General features: G+C 36.4%; 1 pseudogene; it reads right to left on the reverse strand.

The window, feature by feature from the left end:
- The window catches only part of LOC141388956 (large ribosomal subunit protein uL16-like), a 163,643-nt pseudogene extending 141,845 nt beyond the window's left edge, over positions 1 to 21,798 (reverse strand).
- Between the last annotated feature and the right edge of the window lie 4,974 nt (positions 21,799 to 26,772).

The raw sequence follows: 26,772 nt of genomic DNA on the forward strand, positions 1-26,772 counted from the left end.
ACTATTTTGCTCTTAGAATATGATTGCTCCCACAATATCTCTTCTCTGGGTATTTTAACAAATATTAAAAGAATTCTAGAAATAGTTTACGGTGATTTTTAATGAATCGATCAATGAATAAAGACCAATATTTCGAGGCAATATTACATTATTTTTTACCAAAGGTATCACAAAAACTTCAAGACCCCGTACAGTATTGTAATTTGTAACAATTTAAAAACCTGGAAATCCTTCTTTCATGATTTCAAAACTTTTCTATCGTGATTGTGACATTTTGTAACATGGAACGTAAATGTAGTTATATAGACCAACAATTGAATTTGGATATTTTTCCTACAAAACTTCACCCGCTAAGAACTATCCGCTCATTATCCAAACTTGTTGGCATCTTCCTTGACCAAAATGCGTACCTCGTGTAAAAATTTTTCTGTATTAAACAATAACTACGAACTCTAGCGTGGTTATGGTTACTATACACACAATTAAAACTGTGAAATTTCCGTAATTTGCGTCTATGGAAAGGTCGAGATATCGTCTTTCAAAACTAATTCACGTGGGCGGAATGTGTCTACCAGCAATAAAGATATAAGATATATATTACAACTTTTTCAAACTTTCACACAAAAGTTTCGGTCCATTTCACCCGCTAAAAACTATGTAATCATCATGTAAAATTGCAAACTTTGTTTCGGTCATAAGGTCACACTTTATTTAAAATTTCGCTCTGATCGGACTATGATGGCGACCTACAAAGCAGATACAAATTCGGATAAAAATTTTGTTTTTGTTCCATTTCACCCCCTAAATATTAATAGTGATTTCTTCTGATGTGAAATATTGGGGTCTACGACGAATATTTCGCGGTGTTACATGAATTTTTAGCTAAAGAAACTTATAATACCCTTCCCGCCTTGTCGAGTAGGGTATAAATATTCTTAGCATATACCAAGCAATAAAAATAAACCTCAACAATATTTTGAGCAAACGTTGGGACCTAGCTCATAACTTTTCTGATATCACATAGGCGGGCACCTATACTTTCTTATACAAATCTATGACTACGACTTAAGACCTCGGTACATAAGAAGCATGGCATTATTTTTTCTTCAGTCATTTCTGATAAAAAAAATATAAAAACGAACTAGGTTGCCTTTTTCCTTTTAGTCTTCTACCAGAGAAAACGTAAGCATGAAAACCAAAACCTTATGTACCAAGAAGATTGTGGAAAAAGGCAAGACTGACAATATGAAAAAATAAGTATAAGAAAAAAATTGTCAACTGGCTTTGCCGAGAGACTTTCAACTATGACCAAATCTATTACTGGCTAATACAAACTAAATTATGCATTTAGGGGGTTTACAGAATTTGGTCCTTTCTGGAAGTATGAATTTACTATCTTACTTAGTTGGCCCTCTACAGAACATTTGTTCTATAAGGCGAGATCGTTCTTCGATCTCGTTTTCACTTATTTACTCAATCGATGCCTTGGCATTCAAATTCTGCGCGCACCGACATGCGGACCGTATTTATACTAATTTTCATCATCGGGTTCAGCATCGCTCATTCTTATGACATGGCCTAGCCCACGTAGTCATTGTATCTCGATACATTTAACTTATTGATGGTATTGTATAGCAGATACAGCTCGTAGTTCATACGACGTCGATATTCACCGTCAACGCATATTGGTCCGTAGCTCTTTCGAAGATTTTTTTTCCCAACCTCACAAAGCACTGCGTTATCTGCCTGTACAAGTACATACGCTTCGAACCATACATTAGCACGGGTAGCATCTGTGATTTGTAAAGTAATATTTTTATTTGACGAGATGTGGCTTTATTTTTAAACTGATTGCTTAAGCCAATGTATACAATTCAATACAATTCTTCTTCTTATTCCACAACTGATGTTATTTGTTGTATTTATGGCAGTGCCGAGGTAGACGAAGTCTTTAACTATCTCAAAATTATTGGAACCAACTTCCACAGTTGATCGGAGTTCTAGGGACGCATTTCGCGTCGAAAATATTAGCTTGGTCTTGGTCCGTTTACTGCCAGATCCACTTTAGCAGATTCTCTTTCGACTTTTTCCAAGGTATCAGTTACTTCTTTTACTGACGTTTGCATCTCGTATAACCTTTTCCAGCAAGATATTGAAGAGATCACACGATAGACCATCTCCCTGTCTGAAACCTCTTTTGGTAGTATACTATTCGGAGAGGTTATTTTCTAATTTAAGCGAGGACCAAGAATCAGTTAGAGTTATTTTTCAAATGCCGAATTCAGGCATGGTTTGGAATAGCTTTGAGCGTAAGGGGCTGTCAAAGGCTGCTCTGTAATCGACAAAAAGATGGTAAGTGGCGATCTGCATCCCTTGGCTCTTTTTCAGGATTTGCCGCAGAGTAAATATCTGGTCACTACCAGGGTACCACAATGGTGTAATGGTGCAATGGTATGCACACCCGCCTTGCACGTGGAGCAATTATATATAAATATCTGGTCAGTGGTTGATCTGCCACGTGTAAAGCCGCATTGGTATGCCCAATTACTTCGTTCACCGCAGGCTTTAGTCGTTCGCATAATATCCCTGACACTATCTTGTAGGAAATAAAGAGAAGAGTTATGCCCTGTAGTTGGAGCATACAGTCTTATCTCCTTTCTTGTGGACGGGACACAGGAAGCTCGGGCTCCAATCACTGGGTATGCGTTCTTCTTGCCAGATGGTGCATACACCTTATAAGAGTGTCGCCTCTGGTTTTGAACAGTTTCCTGGTTTATTGCTGTCTTTACCTCATCTTGGCCGGACGGTATACATTCAATACCATCTTCTGGGATTGGATCTGTGATATGTTCGTCGTCTTCGGCAGTATTTGATACCAACAGTATGGAAAAAATGCTCTTTCCATATCCTGAGCAATACATATCTACAGGAAGATGTGCCTATACCATAGGCATCAGTTTGATGTTCCACTCTTTGGTAGAATTGTCGGACTTCATTGTGGCTCCTGCATATCTCAATTTTTTCACACTCCTTTTTCCCCATTTCTTTTTTTCCTGCGGAAAATGCGTTTCTCCTCTCTCCTTTTCTCCCGATACCGCTCTCGTGCGCTATGCGTTGCTACTGATTGTAGAGTAGCCGTATATGACGCATTTTTCTCCTCGGTAGCAGCACGACACTCCTGGTCATACAATGGGTTCCCCGGTGGAGTTCTCTGGTATCCAAGTATGGATTTTACGGCTGTTTGCATGGAGTGGTCAATATCTTGCCATTGTGTTGGTTAAGGAATTGGGCCACTTGAGTGGAATATGCTGTGACTATCTGTTGTGATTGCAGCATATCAATGTATAACTTCCGCGTTGTGTCTGTTCGTACTTTATTTGCAACAAGGCGGAGATCCGAGTCGATGTTTGCTCCTCGGAACGAACGTACATCCAACATGCTCGATGAATGTCTTCAATCTATCACAACGTGATCAATTTGATTTCTTGGTTTTTGGTCTGGAGGTAGCCAGTTGCACTTATGAATATCAAAATGCTTAAATCTGGTACTGCTAACTGCCACGCTGTCTATGGAAGGAGGCTCCACTGTCCGATGGTTCACTGTGGAGACTGACTTTCCCGACTGTTGGGCCAAATATATTCTCCTTTCCAATTTTGGCATTAATATCGCCAAAAAAATAATTTTAATGTCGTGGGCACGACAGCGGTTATATGTTTCTTCTAAGCGCTCAACGCACCCCGTCAATTTTTATCTAAGATATGCCGAAATATTTGGACAAATGCAGCACATCGTGATGGTAGGGCTTTGGGACCATTTTCTCACGAAAGAGGACAAGATTTTGCAAAAAAAAATCGAAACTATTTGATAGCTGGCCTTACTGCATTTTTTCGAAAATTTTTGAAATTTCGTGTAGAAGAACTGAAAGGAGTAGAACGGTGTAGTCAACATTCGAGCCTCATCTGAAATATGTTTGAGAGTTTTGTGGCCATCATTTTAGAGAAAAATATTGAACTTCTGGGGTGGGGGGAGTACCGAAAAGAATGGTCCATCATAGAACGTGATCTAATTTTGAACATAATATTACGAAGACCAAATTTTGTACCATTACGGCTGATCCGTTCGAGAGTAATAGTGCGCTCAACCTGACCAGACGGTAAGACGGACGGACAGATGTGCCTAACTCGACTCCAGTTTTTTTGAAATGGTTTTCGTCCACAAATATATGGGCCTAAAACCACTATTTGAAGAGGCCCATATGATCGTAGGATATAAAAATTACCCTGATCCAAGACAAGGCTTTCAACTTCATCTAAGCGCAATTTTTTAATATTTTTTCGACGGATAGCAGGCAGTACTAACCTCTGTTAGGCGAATTATATTCAAATTCTCTAATTTGTTACGCACCCCAAGAACATTTTGGTTAGCGGCTTAAAGGGGGTTCAGAACTTTCGGAGTCCATCTTTCTAATCAGGGTCACAAACCAAACCTGCTGTCAAAAATTTTATTGACGACCTTTTAGAAGACTTCCAAGTGAACCAAGGGATATCGTTGTGATCATAAAGACTACTTGCTGTAAAAATTTTAAAACGACTACAGAACAACCAATTAACTGAAAATAAGCAATAAATGTTAAACTGCATCGACGTACCAATATAGTCAACCTTCAGAGGTAATGTGTGTTCAAAATATATTACACTGTTAAAGTATGAAGGAAAACGGTGCATACAAGTATACTGCAATAAATAGAAGCGCATGCACTACCCACGCTAAACCATTTCAAAATGATCAAAAAATTGGCTGATAAAACCCAATTTTATCTTAAAGATTGTGTGGCAAAGATCGGCTTAATCATTTACTCCGTTTATGTGCAGTAAGTTACGTTTTCGATCTTATTAAAATCTATAAATCCTCTTGCTATCTTTTTGACATTGTTACCAAATTGATTACACTTTGCACCACTGTTCCTCTAAAGATGAGTGAGTGGCAGCTATACATAATACTTAAGCGTAAATGCTGTATGCAAACGCTCAGACAATGATATATACTCGGTGGTATCCAAAAGATATACTGTCATACACACGCACACCCAAACATTCTTTGATATTTTGAAACACAAACAAAACCTCTAAAAGGTGATAAAAATAAACGCACACTCCCGGTGAGTTTCTGTATATGCGAGTGCTAGAACATTTTATCGTTACGCTTGTCTGTGTGTTTTTTTTTGGGAATACACAATACAACTTTTACAAACATCCATAAAAACAACAACAACACCATCAGCATCATCAGCGGTATACTCATCATGTTTACTCATCAACATCATAGTCATCATTGTGACAGTCCAAAGTATCATCATCATTATCACGACTACCATCGTTATTATCATTGTCATGAGCCAGCTCTATTGCCAAGGACAACAATACGACGACTGCAACTTTCAACTGTGTTGTTGTTGCTGTTGTTTTTATTTCGTTCATGAATACCCTGAACATATCGTCAGCAGCACCAACAAATAGTAACAGCATTGACATGAACTCCAACCATTCGCTCTCCCCATTATATGCTCACACAAACCGAAATTCATGCAGTAGCATCATCAGCAGCATCATCATCAACAACAGTGGGAATGAACATCATTGACGTGGTTTTTGCCATTTAGTTTACAAACCAGCCAACATTACAAATACATATGTCAACTGTGGCAATTTATAAATGGTAATATATGCATAACGGCAACAATAATAAAAACAACGACAAAAATGCCAGCTCAACATTGACGATGTCAACGACATCATCTCCATCAACAGCGACAAACAGCACATCACATCAGAGCACAGAAAAGCTCCAGCAAAATGGATCGTTTAATTTTGTTTTCATGGGGACAATGCGGCGAAAAAGAAGTACAACAGTAAAAACAACAATTTGTTTTTGTAACCCTGTACCCGATACGGCAGTTTATATTAATATATTCCCTAAACCATAACAACGAAGGTAATGACAACCGTCCGCTATTTGCTAAAGACCAACTCACATTTATGACGGATATTTAAGGTGTAGTGCCACGCATTCTAAAACAAATGCCAACAACAAAACAACCAATGTTTGGAGAAGAGGATTGGAAATATTCGAAGAATATATTTGTGATGCCGTTAATTGGGTTAAAAATGGAAACTGTTTAGAATGAATATGTATGTCCGAAGCGATATTTAATTGTCAATAAGAAAATTCAAATAGAACTATTAATGTGAACATTTGCTATATGAAGAAATGATATACTGTGTATTTTAGTTCATATTTGGATTTGAGTACAATTCGAAATACTACCCGAAAATAATAGCTTTAAATGGAATTTGTCTTATCTAGATTTTTTTCCGACATTTTTACTAAAAGTTTGACACACATCTAAATGATATTAGCAGATCCAAATGTTAACAATTTATCTGATAAAGATTTTAGAGTACCTATTAATATTTTCAATATTTTTTGCGAATAGTTATCTTAAAAATTATTTGAAGATAACCAATATAATTTAGTTAGAAATGTCAGATGTAGTTAAGCGTGAAATTTATTTTGTGTAAAATGAACGATTTCGAAGTTACCGCTTTCGATGGTTATCGTGCCAATCAACCATTTTATTAGGTCGCCATAAAATTTGTTAGAGCTTTTGGGCAATAAGGTTAGGAACCATAGGCTTGTCCACGGAAAAATTATATCGTTGCAATCACAAAATCTACATTTGATGAGGCACTGGAAGAATAGTCCGATGTAGTCCATCTGTGACATATGGGATGAAAGATAATATGGCAAAGCCCAGGGCATATACAGCGCGTTCATCCATTAACGTTAAAAACTTGGGATGAGCGTTGGGCTAGTAACACACCACTCCAAAAACATCGTACTATGAAACAAATAAGAAAGCTTTAAGTTCGACCGGGGCGAACAAATTGTTTTAAAGGAATGGGCTTAAAAACTGAAGTATAATAGTTTTTAAATCTAAATATTTCAAAATGAACATAATACAAGTCACAGAGGGCTATAGTCGGACGGGGCCGACCATGTGATAACCTACACCACTTCCCCTGGGCATTAGTTTTCCGCGAAATTTATTTATATGATTGCGAAGTCTTTCTTGTTCCTTCGGGGATGTTGTGAGAAAATGTGTATGTATGATTGCGACACGTTATATATTATTTTCATTATTTTGTAATGGACAGCTGAACCATTTTGGTTACATACACATACATATTTCTTCAAAAAATTAAAAATTTTATTAAGAAAGAAAAAATACCAAACGCCTTTAGGAATAGCTTTTGGTGACTTTATCCGATTCGATCAATGAAAGATATCAATATTTCTAGGTATTTCATTACTTGTACGGCATTGTAATCTGCATCAATTTAAACATGGTTGCGGTCAAAAGTCACATTTTAGGGTTTTTAAGGCTTTGAGGATTTTACTTGGAAACCGCAAGACCTATCGAAATAAAGTTCAATCTTGTAGATAATTTTCACAGCTACATTATTTGTTCTAATCCCATTTTAATAGGACTTGTAGTTTCCAAGCAAAATCGTGAAACCCTAAAAAAACCTGATCATGTGAAGTTTTATCGCGATTAATTTATAAGGCGCAGCGGCGAGTTTTTTTTTCTCATCTATGAACATTGTAGTTTCAGAATCCGCAAAAACTTCCCAGGTGTAAGCACCTTCCATTTAAAGTTGGTTCAGGCGCACCGTGATGTTAGACAGTAATTCCTTTATCTAACTTCTACATTGATATAAATTGCATCAAGTGAGAGGTCAAGAGTTGGTTTTCAAGTCTTGTTTCCGTAAGTTATCCGAATATGCCTCTAGAATTTAGACTACTGATTAAAAATCCCCGAATTAAAATGGGCGTGACTAAAAATTTTTTGATTCGACATATAAGATAGGGATAACTTCAATATCGACTGACAAATATTTCAATGTCCTAGGTGTCCTGGTTCAAGAGCTACAGGATGTTGCGTATATGCAACATTGGGCAATGGTATTAGAAATTTAAATACAAGTTATTTTTGTTTTCAAGTGCGTTTCAATCCCTGACCAGAGCAACAAAACTTTCAGCGTCGGCAAATTCCCTCAGGGTAATGCTGGCATACATTTCCTGAGTATTTCAACCATGAAAAACTTCTCTACAAGTGGTGTCATAACGTCTCTTCGGGGATGTTGCGGGAACATAATTATATAGGATACAAACAATTTTCTGAGGATTGGAGCACAAATGCACATTGCATTTCCTGCATTTACAGCTTGACATAGCCTACATCTGCCGCTTGTTCGCCATTCCGGCCCATGATTATGACCATCATATCGTATGGATTTTGCACGGCCTTCAACATATGCTTTTTTTAGGGTGTTTAATTCAGAATCCGCAGAAGGAGCTGGTGATGATGGTGTCTATGATGACAGAGTTGGATTTCAGAAAGGTAGACATTAAACAGTTCCGGAGATATTACCCGACCTTCGGGTCTTCGACTTCTTGCTTCTGATTTCCACAATCGACTTGCGTCCACAGTTGGTCATCCAACTTTTCAAACACGGCTGGAGGGTAGTGTTCTCTACATCCTCGAAAAACGGTCAGGAGCCACCATGACTGTTCGGTCGCACGGTCTGTTCTAGTTCAGTCCTCTACTGATATGTGTGAATATGGCATGTAATGCTGTTGTAGTATCCCTTATGTCGGACAAGGGGAAAACAGTTTCCCATCGTGGGGGAGTAGTGCCCATAGAATCTTTGCTACTGGCGACAGGAGGAAAATCGGCCTGTACGATTCACCTCTGCTGGCACTTTGCCAAGCTTCAAAAGCGAGACGACCAACTTGCCAACTTTTCGAGCTTTTGAAACCTAGTCAATGAATGAGGAGATGAAGCTAGTGAATTCACTGTCAAAAGCAGTGATGATGGACGATCTCGCCTTATTGCGACTATTGTAGACTTACTTACCATATTTGCATCATCTTCTTTTTTCCCTCGTCAGCCGAATCATCCAACAATATTGGCAAATTTTTCAATTTCAGCCTGAGTCAGACCCTTTGGCGCAGTGATGATGGACGATCTCGCCTTATTGCGACTATTGTAGACTTACTTACCATATTTGCATCATCTTCTTTTTTCCCTCGTCAGCCGAATCATCCAACAATATTGGCAAATTTTTCAATTTCAGCCTGAGTCAGACCCTTTGGCGCAACTTAGAATATGTATACAAAAATACGTTTTTTATACAAAAATAAGAAAAATATGTCAAATAGCGGTATTTAGACCCTCATAAACACAATGTTGCATATACGCAACAATGGGTATGAGAGGGTTAAATTTGTCCACAAAAGTTATGGTCAACAATTTATCAAGAATTTATTTGGTATTCGTCGACTTCAAAAAAGCATTTGACTCTTTACGGCGAAGTGCAATTTGGTCGGCATTAAAGAAAAAGGGGGTACCACAGAAAATAATAAACATTATACAAGCTATGTATACAAACAACAAACTACATGTGCGTCACAATAGAACCACAAATGATATATTTGAAACAAATACAGGTGTTAAACAAGGTTGTCCGTTATCCCCACTCCTATTCGCCGTAACATTGGATCAAATTATGCTACAACTTAAAACGAAGAAAAGGGGAATCGTCTGGAATTTGCACCGAAAATTAGAGGATCTTGACTTCGCAGATGAAATCTGCTTATTATCGCACAAATTCACCGATATGCAAGAAAAACTCAATGAGCTCGTCGAACTGGCCAAAAATGTGGGTCTAGAAATCAACATAGACAAGACAAAAGCAATGCGGGTAAATAACACCACAAATATGCATATTCACATTGAAAACCAACAAATTGAATACGTATCGGTTTTTTGTTACCTTGGTAGCGTAATGGCAGAGGATGGAGGAATCGATGATGATTTAAAAAACCGTCTCAACAAAGCGCGCACCGCTTTCGGTCGGCTAAAGAAAATATGGCGATCAACACAAATTTCAATGAAGACCAAATTACGAATTTTTAACGCGTGTGTAAAATCCAGCCTACTTTATGGTAGCGAAACGTGGAAGACTACGTCACATATAATCCAAAGACTTCAGACATTCGTGAACGTATAATTTGTCGCATATTCTGGCCAAACCGAATCACAAACACTGATCTATGGATAATGACAAACGAGGAACCCATAATCCGCCAAATAACAAGAAGAAAATGGAAATGGATAGGCCATACACTACGGAAGCCACAGTACAGCATAGCTAGAATGGCCTTGGAATGGAACCCACAAGGTAGCAGACGGCCTGGGCGACCAAGAAACACGTGGCGAAGAACGGTCCTGCATGAAATTGGAAAGCAAAATACAAACTTAGATAATTTAAAACATATTTGTAACGATAAAGTAAGATGGAATTCTTTTGTAGAAGCCCTATGTTCCCAAGTGGAGTAAATAAAGGATAAAATTATCAACAATTATTGGCAATATCCTTGACCAAAACTATTACCTCGTGCAAGCATTTGTCAGTATTGAACTATAACTGCGACCTTTAGCGTGGTACCGTTATATTGGGGCTATTCCAAAACATGGACATGTGTCCACACATTTTTGGTAAATAAGATTTTTAACCTTAGGGGTTCCTAAATGAGAAATTAAAAATAATACGAACAGAAAATGTAGCTGAAGTAACGTCGAAATACCGAAATTGTTATATGGGGCTCATTCCGAAACATAGACAATTTTTGGTAAATAAGTTGCCAAATTCTATCTAAATCGGTCTGAAAATATAACGAAAAACTTCAGAAATTCATGAAATCGGGAGTTATCGTTATATGGAGGCTGTACTAAAGCATGGGCCTATGTCCACAATTTTTGTCAGGTAAGTTTTTTACCACTACAAACCCTAAATTCGAACCGTTATGGGCGATTTTAGAAGTTAAAGTAAATTTGGACAACATATTAGGAGATCCAAAGTTTGGACCAAATAGGTTGCCCCGCTCAAGAGATATCGTGCATACACTTTTAGTGAAATTTTTTAAATATTTGGGGAAAGTCCCGGAAGTTGTGGACTGGTATTGCCCATCTTCGAACTGAAACTAAGTTTGGACAAATTATGACGAAGGCAAAATTTCGGACCAAATCGGTTGACCAGATCGGGGGTTATCGTGCTTTCCAGCCACTACATATGTGCCAAAGGGTTTTTACGGGCTGTTTTTCCAGAAGTATGGACTTGCCCCTGAAAAACGTTTATCGTCGTAATTGAGGCAGCGAATGCAAGTTCAACAAAAATTAAAGTGATTCGAGAGCAGGTCTTAAAGTGAACTTATCCGAAATTTTGTGTGGGAGGTACCCGAAGGAGTGGACCGATTGAGTCCATAGTGGAACCTCATCTAAGTCTGGACAAAATACTATGAAAGCGAATCGGTTGATCCATTCGAGTGTTATCGTGCGCTCCAGACAACCGGACAGACATACAGACAGACGACGGACATGGATTTTTTGAATAACCCAAAGTGTTTTTAAGATCTTTCAAAGGACCTAAACGTGGATTTCTTTAAAAATGTTTAACAGGACCCAAACGTGGATTTTTTTAAAGATTTTTTTAAAGGACCCAGACGTGGATTTTTTTAAAGATTTTTTTAAAGGACCCAAACGTGGATTTTTTTATAGGATCCAAACGTGGATTTTTTAAAGGACCCAAACGTGGATTTTTTAAAGATTTTTTAAAGGACCCAAACGTGGATTTTTTTAAAGATTTTTTTAAAGGGCCCAAACGTGGATTTTTTTAAGATTTTTTTTAAAGGACCCAAACATGGATTTTTTTAAAGGACCCAAACGTGGATTTTTTAAAGATTTTTTTTAAAGGACCCATACGTGGATTTTTTTAAAGATTTTTTAAAGGAACCAAACGTGGATTTTTTTTAAAGATTTTTTTAAAGGACCCAAACGTAGATTTTTTTAAAGGACCCAAACGTGGATTTTTTAAAGGAACCAAACGTGGGATTTTTTTAAAGATTTTTTTAAATGACCCAAACGTGGATTTTTTAAAGGACCGAAACGTGGATTTTTTTAAAGGACCCAAACGTGGATTTTTTTAATGATTTTTTTAAAGGACCCAAACGTGGATTTTTTTAATGATTTTTTTAAAGGACCCAAACGTGGATTTTTTTAAAGATTTTTAAAGGACCCAAACGTGGATTTTTTTTAAAATTTTTTTTTTAAAGGACCCAAACGTGGATTTTTTAAAAGGACCCAAACGTGGAGTTGTGCCAAAGGAACTATATGGAACTATCTAGTTCACTTCGCAGTTCCAATGGCCCACATTTTTTCTTTGAACAAACTGCGTATACTTACTATCACACGTTATATTTCATGATGTTACTCATACGTTTTGGAACTAGTACAAGGAACTAGGAACTAGATTACCCAACTCTAACCCAAAAGTGGATTTTTTTTTAAAGACCCAAACGTGGGTTTTTTTAAAGAACCTAAACGTGGATTTTTTAAAGATTTTTTAAAGGACCCAAACGTGGATTTCTTAAAGATTTTTTTAAAGGACCCAAACGTGGATTTTTTAAAGTTTTTTTTTTAAAGGACCCAAGCGTCGATTTTTTTAAAGATTTTTTTTAAAGGACCCAACCGTGGATTTTTTTAAAGATTTTTTTTAAAGGACCCAAACGTGGGTTTTTTAAAGATTTTTTTAAAGGACCCAAACGTGGGTTTTTTAAAGATTTTTTTTTAAACGACCCAAGCGTCGATTTTTTTAAAGATTTTTTTTAAAGGACCCAAACGTGGTTTTTTAAAGATTTTTTTAAAGGACCCAAACGTGGGTCTTTTTAGATTTTTTTAAAGGACCCAAACGTGGTTTTTTAAAGATTTTTTAAAGGACCCAAACGTGGTTTTTTACAGATTTTTTTAACTCCAAATTGTCTGAAACGGATTTGGTCCAAACATACTTGGGGTGTAAAACCATTATTTCTATGAAGCACATTTTGCCCATATGAAAGTGTATATACCCTCGTTAGCATAAATGCTGAGGGTATAACGATAGAATCACCTGAAATCGGTACCGTTATATGGGGTTTATTAAAAAACGTCGACCTATGTTCACAATTTTTGGTAAATAACTTAAATGAGCCCCAAATTCCAAACTGTAACTTATTCGGTATGAAAATGTGGCTAAAAGCTTCAAAATACCTAAAATGGGGCGCCACTGTCATATGGGGACTATAACAAAACACAAATTATAGCGAAATCGGTTTAAAAATGTGGCTAAAAACGTCAAAATACCTGAAATCGGTCGTTATAGGGAAGTATACCAAGGCGTCTACGAATATAGTCCATCTTCGAACTTTTCCTGTCTGCAAACAAAAGACACATCTTCCTAAAATTTCAGGGTCCTATTTCCATTTTTGAGGATGCTACAGGGATTACCGGAGGGACGGAAATGCATAGATCAGGCATCGGGAGAAAAGGAGAGAGGAGAAACGTATTTTCCGCAGGAAATAGAGAAAAATCGAAAAGGGGGAATGTGAATTGATCAAGATGTTCAGGAGCCAGAATAAAGTCCGAAAATCCTACCAAAGAGTGAAACACAGGAACATCCTCCTGTATATGGTATTCAGGCCAAGATGAGGTAAATACAGCAATAAACCGGCTGTAGGATAATAAAGCAGCAGGAGCCGATGGCTTACCAACCAGTTCCAAACCGGAGGTGACATTTTGATCAGGTATTCATCAGCTAGTTTGCACCATCTGGAAGGAACAACGCGCACCCGACGATTGGAACCTGAGCATCCTGTGCCCTGCCCATAGCGAAGGAGATAAAACTGTGTGCTCAAACTGAAGGGACATAAGTCTGCTCCCTATTGCTTATAAAATAGTGTCAAGGATATTGTGCGAAAGACTAAAGCCTATGGTCAATAAAATAATTAGTCATACAACCGCGGGTTTAGACCTGTCAAATCCACAACTAACCAGATCTTTATCTTGTGGTAAAGAAATGCAAATCAATATTTACAATTTATCTTTTTGTCGATTTTAAAGCGGCATTCGACAGCCCCATTTTCCTGGAAAAAGGTTATACAGATGCAAACTTTAAAAGAAATGATACCTTTAAAAAAGTCGAAGAGAATCTGCTAAATTAGGCGACAAAACCAAGTTGATGGTCATATGAACCACAAGCTGTATCGCCTACAGAACGACTTCAGTCTTTTTAAACGTATCGAGATATAAGGATTGCATTGGCTAGGTCGTGCCATCAGAATGAGCGATGATCAACCGCCTGAAAAGGCGTATAAATACGGGCCACATGATAGTGCACGCAGAACTGGAAGGCCAAGGCTTCGATGGAGTATACATTAGGGGTATAACCAAAAAATACCACATCATTACCATGTGCGGAATATTGTCCTGATAACGAAAACACGTGTTTTAGTTGGATTCGGTGAAAAAAGTTTCCGCACCGACTGCGATTACTTAGGCCCTTTTAATATTTTTTTTATTAAACATTTAAATTTGCTTTGTTTGAATAAATATTTATAGAAAACAAATACAATTCTCACAGCCAAATTTATTAAAAAAAGTCTGTAACTTTCGCGAATTCGTTGCAAATGACCACATATTCTCTTGTCCGATAGGTACAAAAAATATAAACATAAATTCGCGAGTTTATAAAGAAAAACAAAAAATTTCAATATTGTCAAGGGTGCATTAAATGCTCTGAAATATCGCGATTTGATAACTAATTGGTCCAGAATGGTTCAACATTGATTTTAAATTAGATTTAAACTATTAATAAGTTAATACGAAAAGTGTATATGTCATTATAACAAATAAAATTAAATAATGCATGACAGAATTTCAATGCCTTTGGTGCGGAAAATTTTTTTGCGATAGAGAAAAAATGAGACCGTATTTCATAGTAGTTTTTCATGCTTTACACGGCTATGCGGTGGTATTTTTGATATTTGCAAAAATTGCAAAAAAGTTATAACCCTAGTACACATGTGAAAGACGTTATCGAAAAACATGATAAATGGAAATCTTTTTTTAATTCGATAGAGGGCCAACTAAGTAAGTCCATCTTCAGACTTGATTTAAGTGTGTGCAAAAGTTGGATCAATGTCAGTCGCTCTATTCCGTAACTATCGTCCCCGCCAGTCATGTGGACCATTATGTCGCTTAGCACCATTATGTCAGAAAATGTACTGAAATGTTGTGCTGAGAAGTCGAATCAATACAGCAAAAAATAAAAGAAAATCAATAAACACTTTTCCCAAAGTGTCCGATTTCACTCAGAAACAAAAAATCTGAGTCTCTGCCAGTTCTCAAAGGAGTTCCACAGGGTTCCATAATTGGCCCGCTTCTTTTCTCTATGTACTCTAATGACCTTCCTCTACATTTATCCAACTGTCGAATTCATATGTACGCAGATGACGTACAACTTTTTTTGAGTTGCCACATAATTAACATGAATCAGTGCATTCAAAAAATAAACGACGACTTACTCCAGGTTCACGAATGGGCCAATGCTAATGGACTATTATTAAACCCGAAAAAATCAAAATGTTTAGTAATACACAAGAATAAGCGTATATCCTTCCAAGACATAGGCATCTTTGTAAATCATGAAAAGATTGAACTCGTTACAAGTGCTAAAAATTTAGGAGTAACATTCAACAGTTCTCTTTCATGGGAAAATCATGTTAATGTAGTCGTTGGCCAAACATTTGCTAAACTTCGTGCTTTATGGTTGTCTCATTCTTATACCCCCATTAGTATTCGTTGCCTCTTGGCCAAATCATACCTAGTGCCTGGGCTGTTGTACGGTTGCGAACTATTTGCATATTGTGATTCGCTAAGTCGAGACAAATTAAATGTGGCTTTCAACAGCATCATACGATACGTCTATGGTTTAACTAGAACACAACATATCTCACATCTTACAAAGTCTCTTTATGGATTCAGCCTTAATACCCTAATGAAAATTAGGTCCTTGCAGTTTTTGCACAAAATTATTACTACACATTCACCTAACTATCTTTACCAAAGGATTTCATTCAGTAGATCATATAGAGGGAGAACCATCAAACCCAAAAGAAGAAAAAGTCTCGTCTCAAAATGGCATTTTTTATTGGCGCTACACGTCTTTGGAACACTCTTCCACACGATTTACAACGCATCAACAACGTATCCACTTTTAAAAATAAACTGGAACATTTTTTTCTAAACACATTATTATAACGTTCAATTTCTAATTATATTTTTTTATTCCATATTGACTTCTCACACAAATCTGTAACTTTTTACATTGAACATCCCTTAGGTTGTGATTTTAAAAATTAACTTCAAAAACATCATTATTTAATTTATACACTCTAAATATGTTCATATAAATTTATCTTTGTACAAGCTTTAGTTTAAGTTGGACGTGATATTATTATAATTATAATCCTGAACTGTAATTTATAAGACCTTGTCTTGTTGTTCAGGCATAAATAAATAAATAAATAAACATGTATATTAAGCGAAAATCCCATATGTATTCGCGGAATTTCATGTATTTCATCCACCAAAGACGCAATATTGATGACAATTGGAATGTGTGACAGAATTCCATCTTAAAATTTGTTAGCCAATTTATCTTGAAATCGGTGCAAATTTGTATTGTAGCTCCCAAAAACATTTTCGCCCGCCTACTTAGACTAAAATTGCTTAAGAAGTGGCAGTGAAGCTAAGTACTTTCATTACTGAAATTAAACTAATTGTTCAATTTTTGTACATGTAAAGTATCGTCTAGTCGTGTACCCCGCCCGACTTTGATCCTTTCCTTACTTGTTTTTAATTATATAATTTAATTAATTGTTCATATCGAAAATTGTCCCTCAAATAAAACCATTATTACATGTTCTTTATTTAACACATTAAAAACTCTACGATGACAACTCATATTCTGAACTCACCCAAAAGCTGGTATTCTTGAAAAAATAGCAAAAGCCTACGGATATAAGAATAACAAGGCGAATGACATTTATATCGTCGGAACGTTGTTCTTTTGATTGAGGCAATTAAATAGTGACATGAATGGGAGAAAATTGATACACTTACAAGTATTGAAATGAATGACATTTCGGTAAATGCCAGTCACATAATTCGTCAAGAAGCACTTTTGTTTGATCAAATAACCAGGTAGATAATAAGCCGTGTCAACAATCAGAATACAATGCTTACTACCAATCTCAAGTTTACGCACCATATATTTAATACACCCATCACTTTATGTCAAATTACAACATGTAATAAATATAGGCCAATTTGTTTGCGAAAGGAGAAAAGCATAAAATATTATTTTCCAAGAACATACCAAAAGAAACAATAATAATAATTTTTGTTCCACAAACATCCCATACGGGACAAGGGAGACTTTCTCTCATATCAATGAGTGCACCCCGATTCATATTAACTCAATGGTATGGGACCTACTGTTTATCGCCGAGTCCGAACGGTGTGTCTTAAGACACCACTATGTAGAGAAGTTTTACATGGCTGAAATACTCAGTAAATGTCGCCAACATTACTGAGGGGTATTTTGCCACCGTTGAAGCGTGCAAGGCGGCTCTGCATACCATTGCACTACGGTGGCACTGGAAGTAGAAAAATAAGCTAAAAACATATGTATGTTTTTCTATTTTTAGAACTGTTTTTTCATTTCTACACACTTCATATTTTTATTTTATTTTGCTCTCTACGGGATTTGATCATGCGAACTTCTGATTTGTAGCCGAACACACTACACACTAGGCCACGCCAACATTAAGGGCTTACGTGTGCACCACCAACTGTTCTTTGTTTTTTTAACAATAAGTACCCGGCCTACTAAGCCACTATATAAGTAGTTATTTTTTTACCAACTAAATAAGTAGTTAAATAAGTGTCGCTATTTTAGTAACTGCTCATTTAACCAGTTATGTAAGTGGCCAAAAAATAACTACTTATTTCGCGCTACATGCACTTGATAAAATAATGGGTTAGTAGGGGGTTTTGCAATGAGTATTTTTGCTGGGGCTGAACACACAACCCCAGGGTTGCGGTGTCGGAATCGGAGTCGGAGTCTGGAGTCGGAGTCTAGCAAATTTTGCTGGAGTCGGAGTCGCGAAAAAAGCTCGACTCCGGGCAAAATTATTTTTTTCTAAAATTATCAAATGAATTTTTATTTTATTTTTATATGAGAGATGAACATTAATAAATTTTGGGAATCGTTTATTAATTTTATAAGAAAACTATGAGAAAACGTGTAAACAAAAGCCATTATTATAATTATTGGTCAAATTGATGTTTAGTTCCATGAAACTATAATTATAATTCCAAATTTTGCGTAAGTGTTCAAGCTGAGTCGATTTTTTAACACACCGCCACATTTATTGCAAAACTTACATACACTTTGAAACACTGGTTTTAGATCCCACTTATTTAAACTTCACTGTAATGTGGAAAGTGTATTAGAAATTTGTTTTGACCAGAATCCATGTAACACTAAATAGTCGTTCTAGACCCCTTTTTAGTAAGCCAATTTTAATTTATTTTTATTTTAATCAAACTGCGGGCAAAATTAAAGACCGATCGTCACGACATTTTGTATGGAGGTCGGGTTCAGATATGAATACAAACACTTACAGTAACTCGCACTGAAACTGGTCTATCTTCATTACTAAAAATGTTTTGCATTTAAAATATATTAAAAAAGATATTTTAAATACTGAATATTTTTAAGTTTGATCGATAAGGAGTACACTTCGATCCAAATATATTACCCACATCATATCATTATTATATGGGAAAATATATAACGAAAACTAATAAGGAGACATTTCACAGAGGTTACAATCGAAGTAAACCTCAATTTTGTTAAACACACGCTCCGTGCCACCGTACTCATAACTTAGTAAGGAGTAATATAAGTAGTTTTTTTTTTTTTTTTTGTTTATATTACCTTGTGATGGGTTACATAATGACTAACGGATCCGAATTTTTGCTGGGTTGCCGCCGTTGAAAAATGTTGATGATGGCAGAGAATCAAACCCAGGCGTTCAGCGAAAAAGTAGAGCATAAAAACCATTGCACAACGGCGGAACTATGTGAGGAAAAACAGGGAAACGTTTCTTCTTAAGCTAATATCTCCAATACTATTGATGCTATTTCAAAACAAAAATAAAGCTGCTACCGAAAGAACACGCCACACATTGACACAATTAAATTTTTAGGATTTTTAATTGGAATGATTTGAATGCAATACAACAAAATTTACCCATGTTTATACCCTCCTCCATAATATGAAGGTAAAAAGACTTTGTCATTCCGTTTCTGACACATCGAAATATTCACCGGACACCCTGTAAAGCATATTTACCATATTTCCTTTACAATTACATAGAAAAAAATTAAAAACTTTTTTGGCGAGCACATCCGCCATTTTTCGTACATGGGTAACGAAAATAATCGTGGTTTCAAATCTGTTCGCGTTCACAAAATCGGATGCTGCACTCAAAAGTTATATGCGGTTTTACTCTCTTGTAAAGAAAAAATATTTGAAAATTCCTATTGTGTTGTAATACGAACATGTATATATGAATCGTTAGCAGCATTTGATATCTATCCGTAGATGCTAAAATATTTGCTAAATTTATTTTTATTTTCGCGGAAGATCAAAAAATATTGAAGAAATCTTGGAATAAATTTTATTTATTCTAAATCAGAGTCCAAAAAATCTCTAAAAAAATAATTTAAAAATACGTACAGAATCTAGACAACGCGTAGAAAAATGTGAGACCAAAATTATAAAGATCGCGTTTATAACTTGCATATTACAGCAACAACAAAGAACGGAAACTTATTGTTGGAAATTATTTCAAAAATATATTTTTGGTTAAATACGAAAAATTTTAAAAATAAATGTTGGGAGTTATTCTACTATTTCGCTAAATTTCCATACAAAACCTGAAGTATTTTGCTAAAACATCTTCGAGGAAAATAGTTTGTCATCGTGAAAGTATATTTGCTTAGAATGATAAGCAATAGTGTTAAGAAGTACAGAGTAATATTGAAATCATAACCAAAGAAAAAACACAAGAGTTAAAAAGCATGTAATTCGCGAATCCGTTTAAATCAGTTGAGGTGCATGTGTTTTTCGGATACAGGGAGTCCATGTCTGTCAATATGCATGGATTTTCCCATGTTTCATTCAGCGGCCAAAATGTGCCATCAGTTGCATCTTACTATTCAAAAAACCTTCAAGTGGGCAAAAATTACGCGATATGCATATGATTATAAGGTGCATCCGATTTTAATGACCGCCTATTAAAAATACGTCAATATCAATTATTTTAGACAGATTCGTCAAGAACTGCGGATGTGCCACCGCATTCTATTTTGGGATAAATAGGGATATTACTCCTGAATCTTTGTAATTTGTGACACACCTTTTTGGCAAATATTATAATCGCGTATAAAGGATTACATTTATGCAAAAATAATCAAAGAAAATCGCGGTTCAATTCGCGGAATTGTCAAAATATATTTTTGCAGATTTTCCTACTTTCAAGGTATCTATATCCGGCGTTTTAGTGGATGGATTCGACCGCGGAAGAGCTCATTAGATCCGGCACGTAAAAAAACTAAAATCACGCGGGTTTCAGGGGTACCTGTATGACAGTTGTAAATTTTAAAGCCAAAAAATAGTTTTTTTCAGAAAATTTACGCACCAAATTTTCGCCTTTGGACTCCTATTACAAGGAAGCTGTACGGAGCACACTCATAAGATATACGTCGAACGACGTGGAATCGCGAGTTCTACAATCCTATAAACTAGTTTGGATTATTATCTAGTTGCACCCTCTAATTATAAGAAAAATTCGAAAAACACTGAAATCAAAACTTCAAAATGTCAGCATCGATTTTAGGGGGATGCAGTGTATATATCCAAAAGTCATACACTAGAACCATGTTGCCCAAGGGGTTTTGTTTAGTTCTTTCTCTGAGCACAGGTTCGAATTTTGCGTGATTTGGCCAGAAATCAAAAAAGAACACAAAAAAACATGTTTACTTCAACACATTTTTCCCATTTTTTTTATATTACCACCAACGCAGCTTCCACGAAAATTATTTTTTATGGTCCATATTATAAGATCGTGGCTAAAACACTTCAATTAATATAAATATATTCATATTTTATAAAATATATTAGCAGTTCGCGACTTATTAAATGGTGAACCTCAACTTCAACGATTGAAAAACTTTTTTGAATATTACCATATGTATATGGGGATTTCTGAGTGAAATCTGACACTTTGGAGGAAAGTTGTTTTTGATTTTCATTATTTTTGCTGCGTTGATGTTGCGCCTCCGAAAAGCATATCAATAAATTTTTACATTTTTTGGCTATCACACTTTGAAAATGTCGAATTCTGTAAACAACTGTATGCAAATATATACTCATAACTTATTTAATATTGGTCCAAGTAAAATGTTTTGTATTTTTTTAAGAGCTGTCTTATAAAAAATAAAAAGTAGGCACTGGTGCTCCAATAACAGTGGCATAAGTATGCTCCCTATTGCATATATGATAATCACAGACACTATCATATACGTGTCAACGACTAAAGCCTACGTTCAATGAAATAATTTGGCCTTATCCGTGCGGCTTTAGGCATGGCAAATCCACCAATGACCATATATTTACATTGTTGCAAATCCTGGAAAGCAGCCAAGAAATGTAGGGCGGCACCTACCATTTTTTGTCGATTATACAGCAGCCTTCAACAGCCCTATAGGTTCAAATGTATTCCAAGCCATGTCTGAGCTTTGAATTCACGCAAATATCGTTCGGCTTTGTAAGATGACATTACTGATACCCGGTCCTCACTTAAAATACAAAAGAACCACTCCGAACAGTTTACTACCAAAAAAGGTTTCAGACAAGGAGACGACATCTCGTGTGATCTTTCAAACATCCTGTTGGAAAAGGTTATGCAAGATGCGAAAGTCAAAAGAAGTGGGACAATAAAAAGCCATATGTTACTTGCTTATGATGATGACATTGACACCATTGATGGTAGGAGAATCTGCTATAGTCGGTGCGAAAGTAAACGGCGATAAAACAAAGTTGATGGTATCGACGCGTAATACATACGTCCAAAAATCTCGCATCAACTGTGGATGTTGACACCTACCATTTTGAGGTAGTAAAAGACTTCGTCTACCTTCGTGCTACATTGGGCTAAGCAAGCAATTAATATCCGTGCTAATGTAAGGTTCCAAAGCATGGGTACTCGCGCGGGCAGATAACGCTATGCTTGGTGTGTTCGTGAGGAAAATTCTTCGTAGTTACACGTATCGAGTTGCAACGATTGCGTTGGCTAGACCATGTCTTGAGAATGAACTATGATGACCCCAATAAAAAGGTGTATAAATACGGGCCCCATGACGGTACATGCAGAAATCAAAGGCCAATGCTTAGATGGAGTCAACAAGTGGAAGACGAAATCAGAAAATATGACATCCCAAATTTGCCGAATAAAGCAATAGAGAGGAACGGAGATCTTTTCCTATTTCGGCTTATGGAAGGCGAGCTAAGGAGATACATTTTCTAATTGAATTAGCTGTAATTTCACATATAAATTTCCTAGGGGTCAGAAAACTCCTCAAAAATTGTTAAAATAGGGACACATTTTGATATCGCCGCCACATATCAGTATATCCCGATTTTTGTAATTCGGCATTTAAAGTTCCAAAAGATCATAAAACTTCTTTACGAAAAAATGACGCCATATGTCCACATTTTGGTATAACCCCTATATAGCGGTTCTTCCCAAACGAAATTGCTGTCATTTGGTCTTGGAAGGTACAACGATACCGCTCGACGTGAAGTAATTTAAAGGATTTTTCTGCTGAAGTGTCTGTAACTTGGTATTTCGGATTATAAATGGGTAGAAAACCTGCACACATGAAGTTACCCCCAGATTTTACGTATTTTAAAGGTTGGACACACATCGTCCAAATGGAACGACTGTAAAATGGTATATCGGATTCTGAATGGATGTTAAACCTTTTTTTAAAGAAAGTAATGTTCTTCAGTTAGCATATTCCGCTTCTCCTAGAAATAAGCCTAGTCGCAACGGAAGAGCTTAGTATTTTCCACGTTATTGCAATACAACTCGTGATGGAAGATATAAAATGCTGTATCGAGTGCTACGTGTTTCTACTGATTGCAGCAGCATGGGCCTCCTCATCGTACTTTGGATTTCTTGTTTGAGAGTTGTGTAACCTTGGTGACATGGAATGAGCAGTGCTTTACTTGTACTTTCAAATCACTACACATAATTTTATGTGTGTGTAATGTCCCACCTTGAAGATTTGTGCCATGGCTTTAGTCTTGCACTGATATGTTATCGGAGAAAGTGCTTTCTTCAATCAGTTCAAAAATTTGAGTTACAACTTTAAAATAGTCAACTTAATTTGCTTGTCCATGTCTCCATTCCTTGACATATTCATAATCTACATCCCTTACTATAGAGGTCACGTTTAAGGAAAATAGATATTAACAAAAGTCAAATACCAACTTTGTAACTATGTATGTTGATAGATTATAAAAACCAACAGACTCTCTTTCCTGCATTGTAAATATTTTGCATTTTGTTTTGCTCCTTGAAAACTGCACTTAAAATGTTCGACATTATATTACTCTCGAAAATACATATGAAAATTATATAAATAGCTAAACAAAACATGAAATACACCGCTGGCAATAAGCAACTCGCAAACACAATTCATAAAACATTTCACACATTGTTAACATTAACAAAGTTTTACTTGGAGTCACGCTGATTCCGTTGTAGCCACAACGAACAGTAGGAAGGTTTTGCTCAACAATAGCAATGAATGAAACTTACAATGCCAACTTTAGAAACAAAACACAGGCGTACTCATAGTAATGTCTCTCGGTGCACATACAACACACGGACCCACACACAACTTCACTCTGCTCCAGGCAAAGAAAATTTTCCCATTAAAAAAAACGGCAAGAAAAAAGTGAAATAAACGCGACATTCAAAGTTATTCAAGCATTTTGCGATTTGATTTTGCAAACTGCTTCTGGAAGTGGAAGAAAAAATAGCAAAGTACCAACCTAAACCCCCCCCGACATAGCGATATACCATAACACATCAGTCAAGCAAACAAACTGCCACCCGTTCATGTCGTTCCGCCGCTTACTTAGTCAGCTATTTACGCTTCCAGTTTTAAACTCATTCAGGATTTAGTAACGTTGTTATTGCTGTTATTGTTACTGGTGTTGGTTTTCATGTTAATTCTGTTGTTATTGTTGTGTTTTAGTTGTTGCTGTTGTTGTTTTTGGTTTGGCTGTATGGTTGTTTACGAGAGTGAATTGCTTGTGAACAACGACCTAACAATGGCATTATTTGCAACATTATTCTCTTGTCGCATGAATGGCTGGCTGGTGGATTTGTGTAAATGCATGCGTGTGTGTGTGTATGCGTGCCTGCCAGTTTGTCCTCCTGTTCATGCAAATCGTGCGTATAATCCTTCTAAAGAAGTTCTCAAAGGCAAACAATTGAGAATTGTATAGTGTGTTTGCGTGACAGAAGTCATGACAATGCATGGAGTGATGTAAATCCACTTCTTATTAAGGCTATTAGATTTCTTGTTTTTTTTTTTAATTGGCCATCAATGGTGGGTGATATTTCTTTCCGCTTATATTTGCCATATTTCTGTATAGCCCAGTCAAATTAAACATGCGTATAAGGGGGAAATAGCAAAAATTCCCAAAAAGCTGAATTTGGGTGGGGAGCTAGGGCTTACTACCATTGTTCGAGGTCAAAGGTCATTTTTGGAGGCATTATTCAGTTTGTTTTTGATTTTTCTCATAAACAGTAAACAAAAGCCGGCTAAAGTAAATGTTGTAGATTTAACAATTGTCTACTAGAATGGTCTTTACGATTTTAAAAAAGACTTACCATTTTCGAGATATCGCGATCTAAAAGTTAAATTAAAAAAAAATTGGACGCGTAAGTACATTATGAGGAGAACCGGTGAAAATAACAAAACTATGTGTTATGCATTTTCATAAGCTTTCAAACGATAACCACTTTGCAGTAATCGTTTCAGTAGAACCGGGTCTAACCCGGTTTTTAAATCGGACAAAAATTCAAAAAAATCGGAGAGTTTTCGTTGGAGTCGTTCCCGTTGGGCTTTTGATTACACATGTGGGTTAAATGGGCAATTTTTGCATAAAATGGCTCTAACATTGAATAACTCTACCAAACACGCTCCGATTTTGTTGGATTTTTTTTCAATGATAGGTATAATTTCGCTATTCAAGGAAACATATATTTTTTGGGGGGACAGACCCGGTTACTTCGGTTATTTTAGCCGGTTCGTCTGAATATGTGCATATTTCCCTTATACATATGTGCATACAAATGATGTGTTTTTTAGAACAGCTATATCTCAAGAATGTTCCCTCTAAGAAAAAAAACAAGTAAGAGAGGGTTATAGTCGGACAGGGCCGCCCATGTGATACCCTACTCCACTACATCTGGGCACTATTTTCCAAAGAAATTTCTTTTATATGATTGTGACATATTTTAGCCGTCATTACAGGAAACGTAAGGTATTATTTTTTGTTTTTTATAATGACCAATCGGGTCTTTTTCGCTACATATTATTAAAACAAAAAATTAAAAAGTTAGAAATTGTACCTTCGTAACAAGGGCCACAAAGACAAAAAATGCCAAAAAAAATTGAACAATCCGAGACGAGTCCTTAAACGCACTCTTTCCAAAAATTTGTGTGGGAGGCACACGAAGGAGAGTTCCACAAGGGCCACAAAGACAAAAAAAATGCAAAAAAATGAAACAATTCGAGACGAGTCCTTAAACGGCACCCTTTCCAAAGTATGTGTGTTAGGCACACGAAGAAGTGTTCCGATGTAATCCAAGTCTCTAAGAAATAATACGATGTACAAAATTAGACCAAACCGGTTTCTCCTTTCGAGGGTTATCTTAGGCACTAGTCAGTTTAGTTGGCGTCGTCTCAAGAAGTATGGACTTGTGCCGTCGTAACAGGGGCCGCAAGGCGAACATGTTTCAAACAAATTCAAAACGGTTCGAGAAGAGCTGTTAAACTATATTTTTCCTAAAGGAGTGGGCCGATATAGTCCATATCGAACCTGATATATGCATGGAAGAAGTATTTCCACATCACTAGTTTGGAACAATTCGGTTAGTCCCTTCTGGAACTATCGTGCGAATAATCTTAGCGAAAAATTTTGAACTTTTGTGGGGATAATTAAGGGAAGGGGTAGGGGGGAGGGGTAGGTAGGTAGGGGAAGTGGGTTGATTCTTCGAGACTTATCGTGCGCACCAGCCGGTCAGCCAGACAGATGGACATGAGTAAATCGACCCCAAATTGCTTGAAATGGATTTCGTCCAAACATACTTGGAGTCTAAAATCATTATTTCGATAATCTCGATGGCCTAAATATTGAGGGTATAAACAAATATTAAAAGAATTTTAGAAATAGTTTTCGTTGATTTTTATCGAATCGATCAATGAAAAAATACCAATATTTCCAGGTACTAATACATTACTTTTTAACAAAGCTATCACATAAACTTCAAGACCCCGTACAGCATTGTAATTTGTAACAATTTAAAAACTAGGAATCCTTCTTTCATGATTTGAAAACT

Source organism: Musca autumnalis, unplaced genomic scaffold (assembly GCF_047663935.1).
Source record: "Musca autumnalis isolate F117 unplaced genomic scaffold, ASM4766393v1 scaffold_1, whole genome shotgun sequence".
Lineage (NCBI taxonomy): Eukaryota > Metazoa > Arthropoda > Insecta > Diptera > Muscidae > Musca > Musca autumnalis.